Raw genomic sequence first — 19,051 nt, 5'->3', positions numbered from 1 at the left:
TTAAAGTAGAGATTACACAGAAGCCATCCTGCTAGGTGAGAAGAGGCAGTTTGGGAAATGGGAATGTTTGAATCATCTCTTTGAATTGACCTTGTGCCATAAAGATCCTTTCAGAGATGAGGTACAGCTGGATGGTTAGCATACAAACTAAGTCAACATTGATTTATTTTATCCATGACAATGATCTTTCTTTAACTTGGTTAACTGCTGCTCTTTTGTGCAACTGATCTTGTCCTCAGATCTTAGGGCATGTTTCCATTTACATTTTTATCCTTAAAATACATTACAAAATAAAAGACTGCAGTGAAAGTAATCACCTACATTGCATCATTTCCATATAAAATGAGAATATTTGATTTGTATTTATGAGATGCATATCTTGGGCCAGTCAACAAAGTCACATTGGACAAGGCAGAAACTTTAAGAGGGGACATACAGCATATTAGATCAAAAACCGAATAAATAAGAAAAGGGGGGAAAAAACAGTTGTTGACGCTGACTGTCAATCCTTTAGAGAACGCCGTTGGCCTCAAACTCAGGATAGTGCGTTCATCAAACATGGGCTGGTCACAACCTGCACATATGATTGGATTTAACTCTAACCCTTGAAACTTTGTCATTTGTTATTTTACTCTAGAGCATGTGCAACAGGTGTGACTACTGCAGTGTGTACAGTGTATCAGATGGAGAGATGCAGAGAGAGTTCTAACCTGCTGAACCTTCATCATTTTCCAACCAAAATGATCTTAACCAGCAAAAGAAGACTAAAACCATTATTTTCGTCTGAAACACGTTGTCATGAATTCTTCCTTCTTTTGCTGTCTTGCGAAAGTTCTTATTAAATAAAGCGGAGAACAGCACTGTACACCACGGCAGACGAAACAAGCAAATGAGACAGGAAACTGTGATTTTTTTAAATTTATTTTTTGATGGGAAACTGCTCTCAAAGCAGTCTGCCGTGGTGTACAGTGCTGTTCTCCGCTTTATTTAATAAGAACTTTCAACCTGCACAGATGGTGCCAAAAAGTGGCAAACTGCAGAACACATATGTCTTTACTGGAAACTCTGTAACTTTGTTCTGTTTCTGGTGCAGCCGATCTTCGCACCAGTAATGTCCAAATGTTGATTCATGGTTTTCTGGAGTTTCTGGTCTACTGCAGAACTGCAGAAGGGTTCAAAGGCAATAAAATAGAAATAAAATATGTTCCATCGCCAGTTACTTGGATACGATGACATCTGCTGTGATGCTCAGAGAGGCTCATAAGTATTAGCTTTGTGATATCAAGATGGTTTACACAGAATTTAATTTACAAAGAAATATTAAATTCATTTGATTTAGTTTTAGTTTTGATGGAATATTCATTGTATTCATTGTGTTTACATTGTATGTAAAAGCAAAATGTGACAAACTATAATGGAAACCACTTTTTTTTAAATCAGTGATGATGTACATGAATCATGTGACTTTAACATCCAGAGTGGGAGGACATGGGGGAAAAAAACTGCACGAGATGAAGTCATTATCCTCTGATGGTCCAGTATATGGTCTAGCCTCATCCACTACATCTCATGAGTGCTTGATCAGTCTGGGATGTGGGGAGGCTGGAGGTCTGGGTCTAAATGTTGGTGTCTTTTCTTGAGCTGCTCTTTACATCATGGGAGGGGGGGGGGGGGGGGGGGGTTACTGCCCCAATGCCTGGATCAAAAAGCAGTGTATTATAATTACAATTTAATTATCTTTATTCACTTTTTCTGTCAGTGGTTTTAATGTTGTGGCTGATTGGTGTACATAATTTCAATCATGTTTTCTCATTTTATATAATTTTTCACAGTTTGGGGTTTGACTGGTTTGCTCCTAATGAAGTCATCTTCCTGTGCTTTTTTATTATAAAATGATTTAATGGCACCCAGCTGGAAAATTGTAGTGTCAACAACTGCTAACTTCAACAAGCCGGCTGCTAATATTTCCATAACAGTAGTTGATGGAAATGTGCATTCAATTTATTTTGCCAATTTTCTCAATTCATTACATTTGGATGGGAACTTAAATATGGATGAAATAAAACAACAAGGATAAACAACAACATTGCCAGAAGAAATTTTGTCCTCTGTAAAGAAAACTACAGCAATAACCCTGCTAAATGCTAGAAGGATAGCAGGAAGACAGATGTGAGCTCTCACAACCTCAAACTGTGGAGGAAGCAAGTTCAATTGAACTGTATACATAGAGCACCAAGTCACAAAAACAGTCTAAGGAGCTTGTCAAGCATCTGGACATTTTTAGGTTGCTTGAAGATGTTTCACCTCTCATCTGAGAAGCTTCTTCAGTTCTAGGGTCAAATGGTGGAGACTCCCAGACTTAAGTCCTGTGGGAGTGTCCCCCCAAGAGAGACAATAGACCCTCTAATGATCCTCTACCTAATCACATGAGCCAAGGTGTGAAAATGGATGTAAGTCACAATCAGCCAAGGTTTCGGGTGAACCCACTGTGAAACCTAGCCCCACCCTAATCATGTGATTTCCAGAGGTCAGATGGCCCAGGATGTGAGTGGGCGTTAAGGCATCTGGGAAGGGATCTCAGAATTGGATTATAGATGGCAGACAGTTGGTGTTGTAAGCCACCACCTCTGTTCAAAGATGGTTGCTCACAGTGGACATAGATGGCTTCTTTCACTCCTCTTTCAAGCCATCTGTCTTCTCTGTCCAAAATGTAAACATTGGCATCCTCGAAAGAGTGACCTTTGTCCTTTAAATGCAGATGGACTGCCGAGTCTTGTCCTGTCGAGGTGGCTCTTCTATGTTGTGCCATGCGTTTATGAAGTGGCTGTTTCCCCAAACCTACACTGTACAGCATAAACTACATTGTTAAGTTTATGTTAACAACTTTTTTAACCCTTGGATGCACAACCTATCAATACCTACACTCTTCCACGAGTGGGGTGAAAAATGACCCCAAATAGAAACAATGCATTTTGCAACAAACTTGGTTGTTATTCTTCAAAATCTTTAAAACAAAGAGTTGTAACATTCTCATATTTGAGGTATTCCTCATAAAACTTGTTTGTGACATGAGGCACTTTGCATTTTTATTTAGTTTTTCATTAATTTAAAGAAATTGCAGTTTTTCTATCGCTTGTATCACTTTTGTATGCTTGCGCTGCATATACTGCAGAAGCTGGGTCTTCCCTCTGAAAGGCACAAGTTGTTCATCCACTGTAACACAATCACCAGGGATGAATTTCTGCCTGCAGTTGACCAGGAACAGGCCCCATACGTAGCTGAAAGCTGCCATATGGTTTGTTTTCAGTCGGTAGGCTCTGGTCCTCTTGTCATCAAAGTGCAAGAAACGGTCAATATCTTTAAATCTTTGAATTGACATAGTGGCCTTGTACAATGGGTTATGCAGAGGACTCCCAAAAAACTTGTACATCCCAGTTCTTCTCACTTCCTGCAAAAATGGTCAATCAAATGAAGGCCAGGAGCTTTTGTTTGATTACATTTTCCCACTCTTTTCCCCTGTCTGTGGCTACTCTTAGTGCCTCCATGTTTGTGCATGTCAGCACCTCTTCTATTATATTATCAGACATGAACATCTTCCATGCATTTACTGGGGAGAAAGTACTAAACCCAGGTGCAAGCCCTGGCTGACTAATTCAGAATATTGTGGCCAGAGCAGTAAGAGGGGCTCATTCTGTTAGACTCAATATCCATTTCCTCTTCAGAGGACTCCTCTGTATCTGACTAGTCTTGTTCGGGGGGATGGGGGTGACAATAGTCTGGGTCCTCTATATCTGAGATGTCAAATTCTGAGTCAATGCCTCCGATGGGCTCTTCATCCCATCCGTCCTGGATCATTTGTAGGGCAAGGTTCACAGCTGGCCTCATAGCAGCCATGTTACTTTAAATATTAAAAAAAAAAACATCAGAAAGTACAATGTTTGAAATGCACAGAAAACTATAAACAGGGCTGCACATAAATAGTCCGCAGGTGCGCATTTGCTGTCAAAATAAAAGATGCGCACCAGATAAGAAGTTGGAACGTTCGTTTGCGTACATGTTCTGGAGGAGGACAGACATTTGTTCAGAACTCTTAAAGATGTCGAAGAAGCAAGCTCTGTAAGCAATTACTTTGGTATCCCTCCACCGCAAAAGAACCGCGTATTCTCTGAATTTCTGGGAATACTTTTATTTTGACAGCGAATACACACCTGAAGACCACTTATGTGCAGCCCTGACTTTAAATCGTGTATGTTACTGTGTAAAAATTAATTCTTGATCCATCAGAAGTGTAAGTGGGACAGTCAGAGTTGCTAAGAATGAAAGTTTCATAGAAAATTGCATAGGAACTGCTTGGGGTAATTTTTGACCCCACTTGTGGAAGGGTGGGGTAGTGATACAAAAACTGCATTTTTTTAAAAAATTAATGAAAAAATAAATAAAAATGCAAATGGCCTCATGTTACAAACATATTTTATGAGGAATACCTGGAATATGAATATATTACAACTTTGCATTTTAAAGATTTTGAAGAAAAACAACCTGTGGGGTCATTAGAAACTGTAACCACATCAGTTTTTAACCCAGAAAGAAAATTATTTAGAAACAAATGGAAGATCAGCCTGGTATCAAAATGTAAAAAGCAAAAAGGAGACGTTTTATAAGCTCTAACTAGTTTTGAGCAGTCACCTCTGCCACTTCTGCTACAGGGTGATCAAAGAAAATGCAGTTTTTAAGTTTTCTCCAGCAAATGATCAGAAAATCAACTTGTTTATGTTCGTCCACATCATACACATTAATTAAATACAACAGGTCAAGTTCAAACTTTCAATGCAAATGGTAATAAAGTTAGTAATTAAGATTAACAGGAAGTTACAAAACAAAAGTGATTGGACTGCACCGAGTAGAACAACAATAGCATGTTTATTAATGGTAGAAGATGTTATAGATGATGTGGAATTGATCTGGGGAAAATGTGTCATTAATTAAAAAAATGTTCAATACCTCCATTAAACAGAAAAAGGTATTGTACAAAAACAAATCATAAATTAAAAAAAAATCAGCCAGGATAAAATTATTTCAGGCTTATGTTTGACTGTTTCATCATGAAACAAAGTTTTATTTATTTACAGCTTGCAAACAGGTTTTAAAGCCATGGAGTTCTTCTTCCTTTTATATCTGAGATATCTTTTTGTTGCATATTTTTATGGAGAGCTAACGTACTTCTCTTTAATGAGAGATAATGAAAAAATAGTTTTGCAGAGACATTTTATCTGGCAGGGTGCAGTGTTTGCTTTGCAGCTCTCGCTCTCTCTCTCTCTCTCTCTCTCTCTCTCTCACACACACACACACACACACACACACACACACACACACACACACACACACACACACACACACACACACACACACACACACACCAGTTCTGAACAGCCTGTGGTGAATACACTGAAAAGCCTGCAGCTGTGGATGCAACAGAAGACATCACAGGACTCAGCAGACTTACATCATGACCAGCGTGCCTGCATTACCTCCACAACTCAGCACGTCCTTCCCCAACTTTGTTTTCATGTTTGAGGTTCACCTTAAAGTTTCTCCAGCTGTTGGTGATGTGGGTGGGTGTGCACCACGAGCACACCCACAGACAGAAAGGAAATTATTGATAAAGGAGAAGAGCAAGAAGATCATCACACCATAGATCCCTATGTTATTTTTAGTGTTGACTCACTATACGATGTCAAGCTTTTCAGGGGAAGACAGTCTTATCAGGGTGTAAGAACTCGTGAAAATCTCTGCTGTTCATTTTTCCTTTCTGATAACAGAGGCTAACCCAGAGCGTTCTCACTCCCGAGGCGTAACATGTCGACGTTTTGTCACGTCCCGCGGCGTTCCTGAGGAACGCGAAAGGAGACCTTCGGCGTTCTTATGGTACGCGGCGGGTTATGGCTGGAATCCAGTGCAATGACGCTCCCGCGGGAGTAGACGTTCCAGCCCTGTATTCCAGCCCTAAACCTAACCTTATCCCTAGCCCTGACCATAACCTTATTCCTGACCTTAACCAGGACTTTAATGATGTTAAATAGCGTGTTTCTAAGCGATTTGAAGAATAAGAGCGAACATGTGTAGGTTCAGTCCAGACGGTTCTCATATTTCCTCTTTTTCCGAGGTCGTCATTTAGGAACGTGGTGGGTAGCCGAAAACGTAATATGGTGACGATTTGTCACCTAGCGTAAAATGTTACGCTTTGGGAGTGAGAACGGGTTGGGCTAACCATGACCGAAAGGCGAGGTGGAGTCAACAACAACAAAACACTGTTAGTGCTTTAAATGGTAAATGGTAAATGGCCTGTATTTATATAGCGCTTTACTAGTCCCTAAGGACTCCAAAGCGCTTTACATATCCAGTCATCCACCCATTCACACACGCATTCACACACTGGTGATGGCAAGCTACATTGTAGCCACAGCCACCCTGGGGCGCACTGACAGAGGCGAGGCTGCCGGACACTGGCGCCACCGGGCGCTCTTAATTACTCATCGTAAACCAGGCAACGAGGTGGCAGAGATGTCTGGATCATCAGTTCAGGTAAGTTTGGTGGCTCAAAGCATTGCTTCCGTTGATCAGAAGATGACAGAACAGTGGATGAAGCCGACTGAATGAGGGCTAAATATTTTCAAAGCTCAAACAGTTTTTCTTTTGATTGGAAAAGAAGTCCACAGCTTTGTGACTTATTAAAAAGTCTCTAATCGAGTTCTGGATAATTATCAGACAAATTTTGATAAATGTAGGCCGTATGAAAGTGTGTGGATGTAGTTCCTGTGCTCTCCTCCTGTGTCTCGCCCCCTCGTTATTCCTCTATGTATTTAAGCCCTGTCCTTCTCTGTTTGTTGTGTTTCGTCCATGTTCCTCGTCTCAGGCGTCCATGTCCCATGTTCCACGTCTCCTCTCAGGTTCCTTTGTATTACTTTCTGCAGACGTGACACCTTTGTTTACTACAGCAGTATTTTTTTATCATATAGTAAAACTAAAGTGTACTGCTCAAGTGCCACTTTTCTTAGATTAAAACATTTAGATATGGCCCACACTCTAAAACAAGTTTAAATTGCTTGCCCCAAACCTTTTCTAAATTAAGATTACACTACATTTCTAATGAAAAACAAACATTCAAAATATGTTTTAATCTATTTTATATAACAACTTTGGTGCAACACAGCAGGCCTAAGTGTGAAAAAAACATTTCGGCTGGCCTGAAGTTTAAGTTAATTTCAATCAGTTTTATTCATGTAGCACCAAACGCTCACCTCAAGGTGCTTCGTAGGCAAGGCAAGGCAAATTTATTTGTATAGCACAATTCAACAACAAGGTGATTCAAAGTGCTTTGAATACAGTCTATCATTCGTACTCTAATGATAGACTTTGGATTTGCCAAATTTGTTTAATAATGTTTTCTCATTATGTTAATAAAAAAATGTTGCAATTTTATTTGATGAGAATTCTATAAATTTCATCTTTTTTATAGATGTTGCCGTCTTAAAGCATTTTACACAGTAAAGTGATGACCGTATGGTATCACGGAAAGAACCCCAGCGATTCCCTCGTGCAAGCATTTAGCAACAGCAGGGAGAAAAATTCCTTTTTAACAAGAAGAAACATCCAACAGAACTGCCTCAGGGCAGGTGGGTCATCTGTCTTGATCCCCGAGATCACAAAAGAGAGCAGAGAGAAAAGATGCGAGCGGGAACAAACAGACACAGGTCAGCACAGCAGCAACCACAGATCAGAAACAGGCAGCTCACAGAACCTGCAGAAATGTGAAGGGAAACAACACTGAGACAGTTACTGGCATGCAAGAGCTGCACATGAATGCATGAAGAGTGTAAGAGAGGGGATTAGAGGAGAGGTGCTTAGAGCATGGCGATGGGTCCATCAGCAGCCCGAGGCCTACAAAAGCACAACTAAAAGATGATTAAAGGTCATCAGAGCCAACCCTGAGCTTTATCAGAAAACCAGAGTTCTCAGCTTAAGCTTAACAGTAGAGAGACACTTGGAAGTTACAGACCTGACGTAGTTCAACCTTAAATGACTTTTAGTGCATTTACAGCTAGAAAAGCTCACATCACACAGAATGAATTAACATAAAACCAGTGTTGGGTAAGTTACTTTAAAAAAGTAGTTAATTACTAATTACTAATTACTTAGTTAATATTGTATTTAAAATACTTATCTAATTACTGTGTCAGAAAAGTAACTTAATTACTAAATTAATTAAACTAAATACTTCTTAAAATCCCTATAAATCTTGAGTGGACAAACAATAGAAATTAAACTCTTTAAATAATACTTTTTTTTTTTTTAAAGACGGAGACTCTACAGTACACAGCGGTAGCATCTCTTCCACAATGTAGCCTGCAATCATTTTTTAAGCTCACCTTTTTAAGCACCTTCTGTGCTGCTGGAGTAAAATCAAGTTTTGCTGCTTAGCAGGAGTTGCCACAGTGTTATCCATGGATGATGAACAAGGATCACTCAGAAGTGTTCGTCTATGCTCTCGTGTCAGGTGCTTCAGTAGATTACTCGTGCTATTAACAGCAGCCGATAGTTTTTTTCTCCCCAGGAGATAGCTTATATATTACTGTAATGTTTTTGTCTGCTTGTTTCAGAAAAGTGAAGAGACGGGAATATGTCCATTTCATAAAACAGCCACACGACATCTTCTGCTTTAGAATAAGACTATGCAGCAAACTGGCGCGAAATGACGTACAGCTGCACTACAGCGATGTTAAAGCGGCAGAGTTTATTTTTACCTTTAGAAGATAAATTATTGAAATTAAATAATGATATTCAGCGAGTTTAATTATTTTACAATGTAACGCAAGTACATTGTAAGTACCTGTAATTAAAATACCTAAAAATGAACAGTAATTAGTTACTCTACTTTTTCAGTGGAAAAGTAATTTAACTGGACAAACATCTTGAGAAAGTTGAGGGTAAACAGGAACGTTTCCTCTGGATGAGTCCGACTCTACCAGAGGAAACGGTGTAATGCGTTACTTAGTAACGCATTACACCCAACACTGCATATAACCTTTAATTCTAATATTGGCTTCAAAGTTAAGGGGGGGCCACAGACCAAGGCTGACCAGAAACAGCACGCTCGGTGCTGCAGTGAGAACACGGATGGAAATATAACTTTAACCGAGTGGCCCTATAAACTGAATGTTTTCTGCAGGCAGATCCCAGAAGCTGCTCCTGCTATTAGCCGTTAGATCGTCCAACTCCTCTGCCTTCAGGTGAAGCTGCTGACCAGCTGAGCTTCGCCTCTCAATGTCTTCCTGGAATCATCACGTTGTAAATGTCCTCGTATAATCCTCCATAACCCCCTTCTCATCATCCAAACTCAACCTTGAGTTACAACACGGCCGCCACTGGCAATCACATTGGGAGGTGTGTTCCTTCATATCCACACAGGGGACCACACTCAGTAATCTCCTTAATTTAGCCAGGCTGATGAATTGTCCTGCTCTGCTGTCTCTTCAGCACCTTCAGCTCACCTCTCTCTCTCCTCTCTCTTTTTCTCCCTGACCCCTTCAGATTTGTGTCTTCTTTTCTTTTTTGTTTTTGTCTCTGAATGTTCTGCAGATACCCTTTACCTGACCACAGTTACATTGTCTCTTTTCCAGGACATCTTCACAAAGTCCAGGAAACAAGGGAAGAATCAATGTTCCAAAGACACAACATCACATCGTAGATATTTCAGCCCATGTGCTTTACCAGGTTTCATGCAGGCGACATGATTGTGGACAAACTTCAGTATGAGTTTATATTTCTACAGTGACACACTGAGAATAATCATTCACTCATCCATCCTCTTATACTCATCAGCACAAATCCTATTTGATATGACCGTAAAATATTATAAATAGATTAGTCTTGGTAGCCTGGGATTGGTCCGCAAGGGCCTCTGCTCCTGGCCGAGCGGATTGGTGTTGCGGCTGCAGTGTGTGGACAAGAGATGAGGACGCTGTACCAGTACGTCGTGGTGAAGAGAAAGCTGAGTGTAAAAGCGAAGCTCTCAATTTACCGGTTGATCTATGTCCCTACCCTCACCTATTGTCACGAGCTGTAGGCAGTGACCGAAAGAACAAGATCGTGGATACAAGCGACAGAAATGGGCTTCTTCCAAAGGGTGGTTGGCCTCTCTCTTAGAGATAGGGTGAGAAGTTCAGCCATCCAGGAGGGGCTCAGAGTAGAGCTGCTGCTCCTCCACATCGAAAGGAGCCAGCTGAGGTGGATCGGGCATCTGATAAGGATGCCTCCTGGGTGAGGTGTTCCAGGCATGTCCCACTGGAAGGAGGCCCCGGGACAGACCCAGGAAACGCTGGAGAGATTATATCTCTCAGCTGGCCTGGGAACGCCTCGGTGGAGGTAGCCTGGGAGAGGGAGGTCTGGGTAGTAGGCTATATCAGACAGCTACATTTCTTCACAGGCTGACTGAAAATCTTTCCTTGTTTCTGTTGTTCTGGGAGAAGGTTTAGACATATTAAAGTAATAAAAGTGACAATACCTGTCCAGTTTTGTTCCCTTTTTTGAGTAAAACTGGTCACTGAGAACATTTCTCTGGCAGGGTTGGCTCCTCCAGCTGCGCTGAGTGAAGCTGCTAATTACTGACAAGCAGCAGCTGCTCACTGCCGCCACAGATCAACTCTGTACCTCTTTGATGATACTACCTGCTTTGCATTTGTGTTAGTATCCTCTCATCAGAAGTCACTTCAATAAACTCGGAAATCGTTTGATTATTATTTAATAATCAAATGTACATCTTGGTTAAAAAAAGCTGCTCGACTTCAAGTTCAGTTCGTGATACTCAAACCTGCATTTGAGCACATTATTCTGGAGGCTGACAAGTTTCACTGGCTATTTTAAGTTTGACAGCATTTTAGTAGGTAAAGGTGAATGGCTTGGACATGAATTGAGCTGCGGTTTGGGGAAAGCCTCGAAGGGGACTGGCAGCGGCTCCCGGGCCTGTCAGATCCCCGTGTACTAAATAGAAGTGAAGGGGACATAAACGAGAACGAACAGCTTGTAGAACTGGGGGAACCTACAGTGGGGCAAAAAAGTATTTAGTCAGCCACCGATTGTGCAAGTTCCCCCACCTGAAATGATGACAGAGGTCAGTAATTTGCACCAGAGGTACACTTCAACTGTGAGAGACAGAATGTGAAAAATAAATCCATGAATCCACATGGTAGGATTTGTAAAGAATTTATTCGTAAATCAGGGTGGAAAATAAGTATTTGGTCAATAACAAAAATACAACTCAATACTTTGTAACATAACCTTTGTTGGCAATAACAGAGGTCAAACGTTTACTATAGGTCTTTACCAGGTTTGCACACACAGAAGCTGGTATTTTGGCCCATTCCTCCATGCAGATCTTCTCGAGAGCAGTGATGTTTTGGGGCTGTCGCCGAGCAACACGGACTTTCAACTCCCGCCACAGATTTTCTATGGGGTTGAGGTCTGGAGACTGGCTAGGCCACTCCAGGACTTTCAAATGCTTCTTACGGAGCCACTCCTTTGTTGCCCGGGCTGTGTGTTTTGGATCATTGTCATGTTGGAAGACCCAGCCTCGTTTCATCTTCAAAGTTCTCACTGATGGAAGGAGGTTTTGGCTCAAAATCTCACGATACATGGCCCCATTCATTCTGTCCTTAACACGGATCAGTCGTCCTGTCCCCTTGGCAGAAAAACAGCCCCATAGCATGATGTTTCCACCCCCATGCTTCACAGTAGGTATGGTGTTCTTGGGATGCAACTCAGTATTCTTCTTCCTCCAAACACGACGAGTTGAGTTTATACCAAAAAGTTCTACTTTGGTTTCATCTGACCACATGACATTCTCCCAATCCTCTGCTGTATCATCCATGTGCTCTCTGGCAAACTTCAGACGGGCCTGGACATGCACTGGCTTCAGCAGCGGAACACGTCTGGCACTGCGGGATTTGATTCCCTGCCGTTGTAGTGTGTTACTGATGGTGACCTTTGTTACTTTGGTCCCAGCTCTCTGCAGGTCATTCACCAGGTCCCCCCGTGTGGTTCTGGGATCTTTGCTCACCGTTCTCATGATCATTTTGACCCCACGGGATGAGATCTTGCGTGGAGCCCCAGATCGAGGGAGATTATCAGTGGTCTTGTATGTCTTCCATTTTCTGATGATTGCTCCCACAGTTGATTTTTTCACACCAAGCTGCTTGCCTATTGTAGATTCACTCTTCCCAGTCTGGTGCAGGTCTACAATACTTTTCCTGGTGTCCTTCGAAAGCTCTTTGGCCTTGGCCATGGCGGAGTTTGGAGTCTGACTGTTTGAGGCTGTGGACAGGTGTCTTTTATACAGATGATGAGTTCAAACAGGTGCCATTCATACAGGTAACGAGTGGGGGACAGAAAAGCTTCTTACAGAAGACGTTACAGGTCTGTGAGAGCCAGAGATTTTCCTTGTTTGAGCTGACCAAATACTTATTTTCCACCCTGATTTACGAATAAATTCTTTACAAATCCTACCATGTGAATTCATGGATTTTTTTTTCACATTCTGTCTCTCACAGTTGAAGTGTACCTCTGGTGCAAATTACTGACCTCTGTCATCATTTTAAGTGGGGGAACTTGCACAATCGGTGGCTGACTAAATACTTTTTTGCCCCACTGTATATCGATGAGAACCGGAAGGAGCATGTTTGGAGGCGTGGTCCTGAAATCCCGATACTTAATCTCCACTTAAACGTTAAACAGAAGAATCTGTGTTAAATCTGCACATTGACTGCAATTACACAACACAGTTTTAATGTAACACACTTTTTGGTTGGTGTAGGTGTTGTTTCCTGGTGGCTTTTGGCTCAAAGGGTTAGAAAATACACATTAATATATTCCACTTTCCAAACTTTGATTTATCTAAACAAAGCAAAATCAAATCAAGGCTGAGAACAGTGCAAATGAATTTGTAACTAACATCAAACATGCACAGACAGTGTGAAATCATAGTTTGTTTTTACATAGTGTGCAGTTTGTAAAACTAAAAGACTAAACACCGCCTCTGGGCTCACATCATTGAGATGCTGAAAATGTTCTCTTTAAAGTACAACAAGTACAATGGCTACAGCCTGAGCAGCATGTGAACAGCATCAAAAGCCAAATGTCCTCTGGAGGGGATGGAGAACAATGGCCGAGAAGAAGTTTAGATTAGAAATCAGAAAGACATCGCTTCTGTTCATCCTTGTTTGGACTGCAAACACAAACTGTTTGTAGTTAAGAGAGCAGGACACTCAGAGGATCCTAACCAAGACTCCATTGTTCTTTCGGGAACTTCAGTGTGGCTGTGCACTCTGTGGAGAGGAGGCTGTTGATCATGTTACAGTTTTTCTTTGTTTTATTTTCAACCTTTTTGTTTCTTTCCCACATTTCCTGGACTTTTTCAGGGAACATAACAGGGAACTTTTTCACCAACACTGAGTTTATGCCAGTTTAGAGCATTTTGGTTCTGTTTTAGTCATCTTCAGAAATACCTGAGGTAGTTTCTGTAGGATGTAGAATTTGTGTTAGCCTAATCTAGCACCACCAGGGCAACAACCTTTGTCAGTGATTTGGAAGCAATAGGAAGGTATAGAGATTGAAAATGTGACTTCATTCAGGGGCAACATCGCAAAGAATTCTGGGAACTCGTGGCAAGAGATACTAGCGCACGCAGGCTTTCACATGAAATCAGTTACACAGCGATAAAAAGAAACACGAAAAATGGCAAGAAGCTGCTGTATTATTAACTGCAATAGCCAGTTGTATGACAGCCACGGGAAGCCGACGGGTAAAGAGATCGGTTGTTTTCGGATTACGTCATTGAAGAGAAATTGTTCGAGCCATGTTTCCGAAGTAACAAAGAGCTGACGGGTGGCCTGGATTGCAGCCATTCAAAGACCAAATACAACGTCCCAGAACACTCCAGCTCACATGTTAGTCTGCTCCAAGCATTCCCACAAAGATCAGTGTTTTGTAGTAGTTAATACGTCACTTTTCATAACATAATTGGTGATATAGGTTACAAGCAAGTCTGGCGCTGAACAGAAATTGTCGCGCTATGCTCCTTTGTTTATTGTGCATAAATAGTGAATTGTCCTGACTCAATATTGCGTTTCGCTTCTGTTATTATGGTACATTGACAAAAACATATACTTTTATTCACAGGGTAAAACAGTTGTTTTGTATCACTAATTGCCCAGTACGATTACAGCATACAATATTATTGTCACTGCTACATTTCTGTAACACGTACCAGAAATTATTTCCACTACTAATTAATTACCATTGAGCTCAAAGGTCCTATTAATAAACGGTTAACGAATGTGTATTTATGAAGACGATTTGTGAAACTGGTAAACTTTCAATTCAATTCAATTCAATTCAATTTTATTTATATAGCGCCAAATCACAACAAAAGTCGCCTCAAGGCGCTTCATAGATACAGAGAAAAACCCAACAATCATATGACCCCCTATGAGCAAGCACTTTGGCGACAGTGGGAAGGAAAAACTCCCTTTTAACAGGAAGAAACCTCTGGCAGAACCAGGCTCAGGGAGGGGCGGCCATCTGCTGCGACCGGTTGGGGTGAGAGAAGGAAGACAGGATAAAAGACATGCTGTGGAAGAGAGACAGAGGTTAATTCAATGCAGAGAGGTCTATTAATACATAGTGAGTGAGAAAGGTGACTGGAAAGGAAAAACTCAATGCATCATGGGAATCCCCCGGCAACCTATGTCTATTGCAGCATAACTAAGGGAGGATTCAGGGTCACCTGGTCCAGCCCCAACTATATGCTTTAGCAAAAAGGAAAGTTTTAAGCCTAATCTTAAAAGTAGAGATAATGTCTGTCTCCCGAATCCAAACTGGAAGCTGGTTCCACAGAAGAGGGGCCTGAAAACTGAAGGCTCTCCCTCCCATTCTACTTTTAAATACTCTAGGAACAACAAGTAAGCCTGCAGAGCGAGAGCGAAGTGCTCTAATTGGGTGATATGGTACTACAAGGTCATTAAGATAAGATGGGGCCTGATTATTTAAGACCTTGTATGTGAGGAGCAGGATTTTGAATTGAATTCTGGATTTAACAGGAAGCCAATGAAGGGAAGCCAAAACAGGAGAAATATGCTCTCTCTTTCTAGTCCCTGTCAGTACTCTTGCTGCAGCATTTTGGATTAGCTGAAGGCTTTTCAGTGAGTTTTTTGGACATCCTGATAATAATGAATTACAGTAGTCCAGCCTGGAAGTAATAAATGCATGAACTAGTTTTTCAGCGTCACTCTGACACAGGATATTTCTAACTTTAGAGATGTTGCGCAAATGGAGGAAAGCAGTCTTACATATTTGTTTAATATGTGCTTTGAAGGACATGTCCTGGTCAAAAATGACTCCAAGGTTCCTCACAGCGTTACTGGAGGCCAAGGTAATGCCATCCAGAGTAAGAATCTGGTTAGATACCATATTTCTAAGATTTTCAGGGCCGAGTACAATAACCTCAGTTTTATCTGAATTAAGAAGCAGAAAGTTAGCGGCCATCCAGCTCTTTATGTCTTTAAGACATTCCTGCAGTTTAACTAATTGGTGTGTGTTATCTGGCTTCATGGACAGATAGAGCTGGGTGTCATCTGCATAGCAGTGAAAATGTATGCTATGTCTTCTAATGATACTGCCTAAGGGAAGCATGTATAATGTAAACAGAATTGGTCCTATCACTGAACCCTGTGGAACTCCATAATTAACCTCAGTGTGTGAAGAGGACTCTCCATTTACATGCACAAATTGGAGTCTATTAGATAGATATGATACAAACCACTGCAGTGCAGTACCTGTAATACCTACAGCATGTTCTAATCGCTCTAATAGGATATTATGGTCAACAGTATCGAATGCTGCACTAAGGTCTAGCAGGACAGAGGCCATAAGAAGATCATTTGTAATCTTCACTAAAGCTGTTTCTGTGCTGTGATGAGCTCTGAAACCTGACTGAAACTCTTCAAATAAACCATTCCTCTGCATATGATCTGTTAGCTGTTTGACAACTACTCTTTCAAGGATTTTTGATATGAAAGGAAGGTTGGAGATTGGTCTATAATTAGCTAAGACTGCTGGGTCTAGAGATGACTTTTTGAGTAAAGGTTTAACTACTGCCAGCTTGAAGGCCTGTGGTAGATAGCCGATTATTAGAGATAGGTTGATTATATTTAAGATCGAAGAATTAATTAATGGCAGGACTTCTTTGAGCAGTTTTGTAGGAATGGGGTCTAAAAGACACGTTGGTGGTTTGGAGGAAGTAATTATTGAAGTTAACTCAGAAAGATCAATTGGAGAAAAAGAGTCTAACTTAACATCAATGGTACTAAGAGTAGCTGTAGATAATATTACATCTGTGGGATGATTATTGGTAATTTTTTCTCTAATGATAAAAATTTTATTTGTGAAGAAGTTCATGAAGTCATTACTAGTTAACGTTAAAGGGATGGTTGGCTCAAAAGAGCTCTGACATTTTGTCAGCCTGGCTACAGTGCTGAAGAGAAACCTGGGGTTGTTCTTATTTTCTTCAATCAGTGATGAATAGTAAGATGTTCTGGCTTTGCGGAGGGCTTTCTTATAAAGCAGCAAACTATTTCTCCGGGCTAAATGATGATCCTCTAAATTTGTGACACGCCATTTCCTCTCCAGATTACAAGTCATCTGCTTTAGGGTACGTGTTTGAGAATTATACCACGGAGTCAGGTACTTCTGATTAGAGACCTTAGTTTTCACTGGAGCTACAGTATCCAGAGTCGTACGTAGTGAGGAGGTGAAATTATTAACAAGATAATCGACCTCTGTTGGGGTAGCGTTCAGATAGCTGCTCTGCTCTGTGTTGGTACAGGGCATTGAAGATGATAACAGTGGGTGGATTATATTCTTAAACTTAGTTACAGCGCTTTCAGAAAGACATCTACTTTGATAAAGTCTACTCTCCATTAAAAAAAATAATAATAAAATAAAATTAAAAAAAAGTCTATTCTCCACCGCTGTGTAATCAATTATTGTAAATGTAAATGTTATCAGGAAATGATTAGACAGGAGAGGGTTTTCGGGAAACACTGTTAAATGTTCAGTTTCTATGCTATATGTTAAAACAAGATCTAGAGTGTGATTAAAGTGGTGGGTGGGTTCTTTTACATTTTGAGAGAAACCAATTGAGTCTAATAACAGATTAAATGCCATGTTGAGGCTGTCATTTTTAGCATCTACATGGATGTTAAAATCACCCACAATAATTATTTTATCTGAGCTCAGAACTAAATTAGATATAAAGTCTGAGAAATCAGACAGAAACTCTGTGTAAGGCCCAGGTGGACGATAGATGATAACAAGTAAGACTAGTTTCTGAGTTTTACAGCTGGGGTGGACAATGTTAAGCATCAGGTTTTCAAATGAATTAAAAGTCTGTCTTGGTCTTTCATTAATTAATAAGCTGGTGTGAAAAATTGCTGCCACACTGCCCCCTCGGCCTGTGCTTCGAGATTTCTGGTAGTTGGAATGACTCGGGGGTGTTGATTCATTTAAACTAACATAATAACATAATTTACGATATGTATGATGGTCTTTCGTTCTACACGGTGCATTTCAAGGTCCTGTACCCATCTGTCGGTAAACTGTACCTGGACTTGTTGCAGTGACCTGAAGTTACTAAACTTCATGAGTGTATGCACTCACTCCAAGAAGCGTATAATTATAAATATGAGCGTGGTGAAAGTTGGGCAGCACGCTAACGTCTTTTGTCCACATGTGTGCTCGTAAGGGTCTAACCCTTTCACTCCTTTGATTTTGTCCTCGTATCTTTTCTTTGAGTTTTCATCAAGTCTGTCTTTGTACGGACTGGCATTGTTTTGTACATTCCTTTTTTGGGGGGGCAAAGAAAAACCAAGAAGGTATTGGAACCGGAGAATGAACGTTTTGCAGTGCTGCAAATTCTTGCATTTGATGCAGTACTTGGATTGTTTTTCCACGAGTTCCCGGCATGCAATGCGCGAAAGTCACGTGGTCTGTCAATCTCTATTGTCAAACCCAACTGAGTACGCCTTATTGTTGCTATGGTGTATGTTGTTAATGGTGAAATGGCATGGCAGGTGCACCTGTGACCTGTCACAATCACAGTGCGGTATGGGAAAAAAAGAAAAAAGAGAATGCTTGATGCTTGGACACTACTAGCATAATGGACAGGGTTTTTTTTGACGGGGTTCCCACACAAAAATAAAGCAGAGGTTGAAGCATTGCCAAATATGCTTCCAAACCAACTTTCTTCCAAGCCAAAGACCAGAACATATGATGATATCTTGCCTTTGGCTTCACCTGCACAACACTGATCCTGCCACAATTTGGGACACAACAGTATCCCACTGCTGTGTTATGTTTTTAAATCCATTTTGCACAGAGAGACATTTTTTTTGAAAAAAAAAAACCTAAGTAAAATAATTACACCATAAAGATGGGTTGTTTTTCTGTTACTTAAAAGAGGTAGTGGTTTATTATATTGCAACCTGTAATTTACTGCAGTTTACTTTTATTTGTTTAATTGTTTACAAAAGGTTTGGGGTGGGTGGCGGGTCTTGTAAAACAAATGGGGGGGGGGGGGGGGGGGGGGGGCTAGCAAAAAAAGTTTGGGAACCACTGCACTAAGACATGGGACAGATAAACAGACATGGAGATAAGACAGACTTCCACAGGGGACACATGAAGACAAGGGGGCCACAAAATTAAGACGGGAAGTAACAGAACATTTGACAGACTGCCATGGAACCAGAAACTTGAACTGAAGACAGAAAGGTTAAAAAACATGGAGACCAGACCCAGGAAAGACAAACTGAAACTAGGACCTGACGAGATGAGAGCCAATGATATGTTGCACACACCTCTGCAACATATCATGGACCTCAAGGATGGGAGTGGATTTTTAAGAAGGGGGTATTGCCAGTTATTTAATTTGTAAGGCCCGGTGACC

The sequence above is a fragment of the Rhamphochromis sp. 'chilingali' genome, assembly GCF_963969265.1.
Source record: "Rhamphochromis sp. 'chilingali' genome assembly, chromosome: 13".
NCBI lineage: Eukaryota > Metazoa > Chordata > Actinopteri > Cichliformes > Cichlidae > Rhamphochromis > Rhamphochromis sp. 'chilingali'.
The sequence above is the reverse complement of the archived record's forward strand: the minus strand, read 5'-3'. Positions refer to the sequence as shown.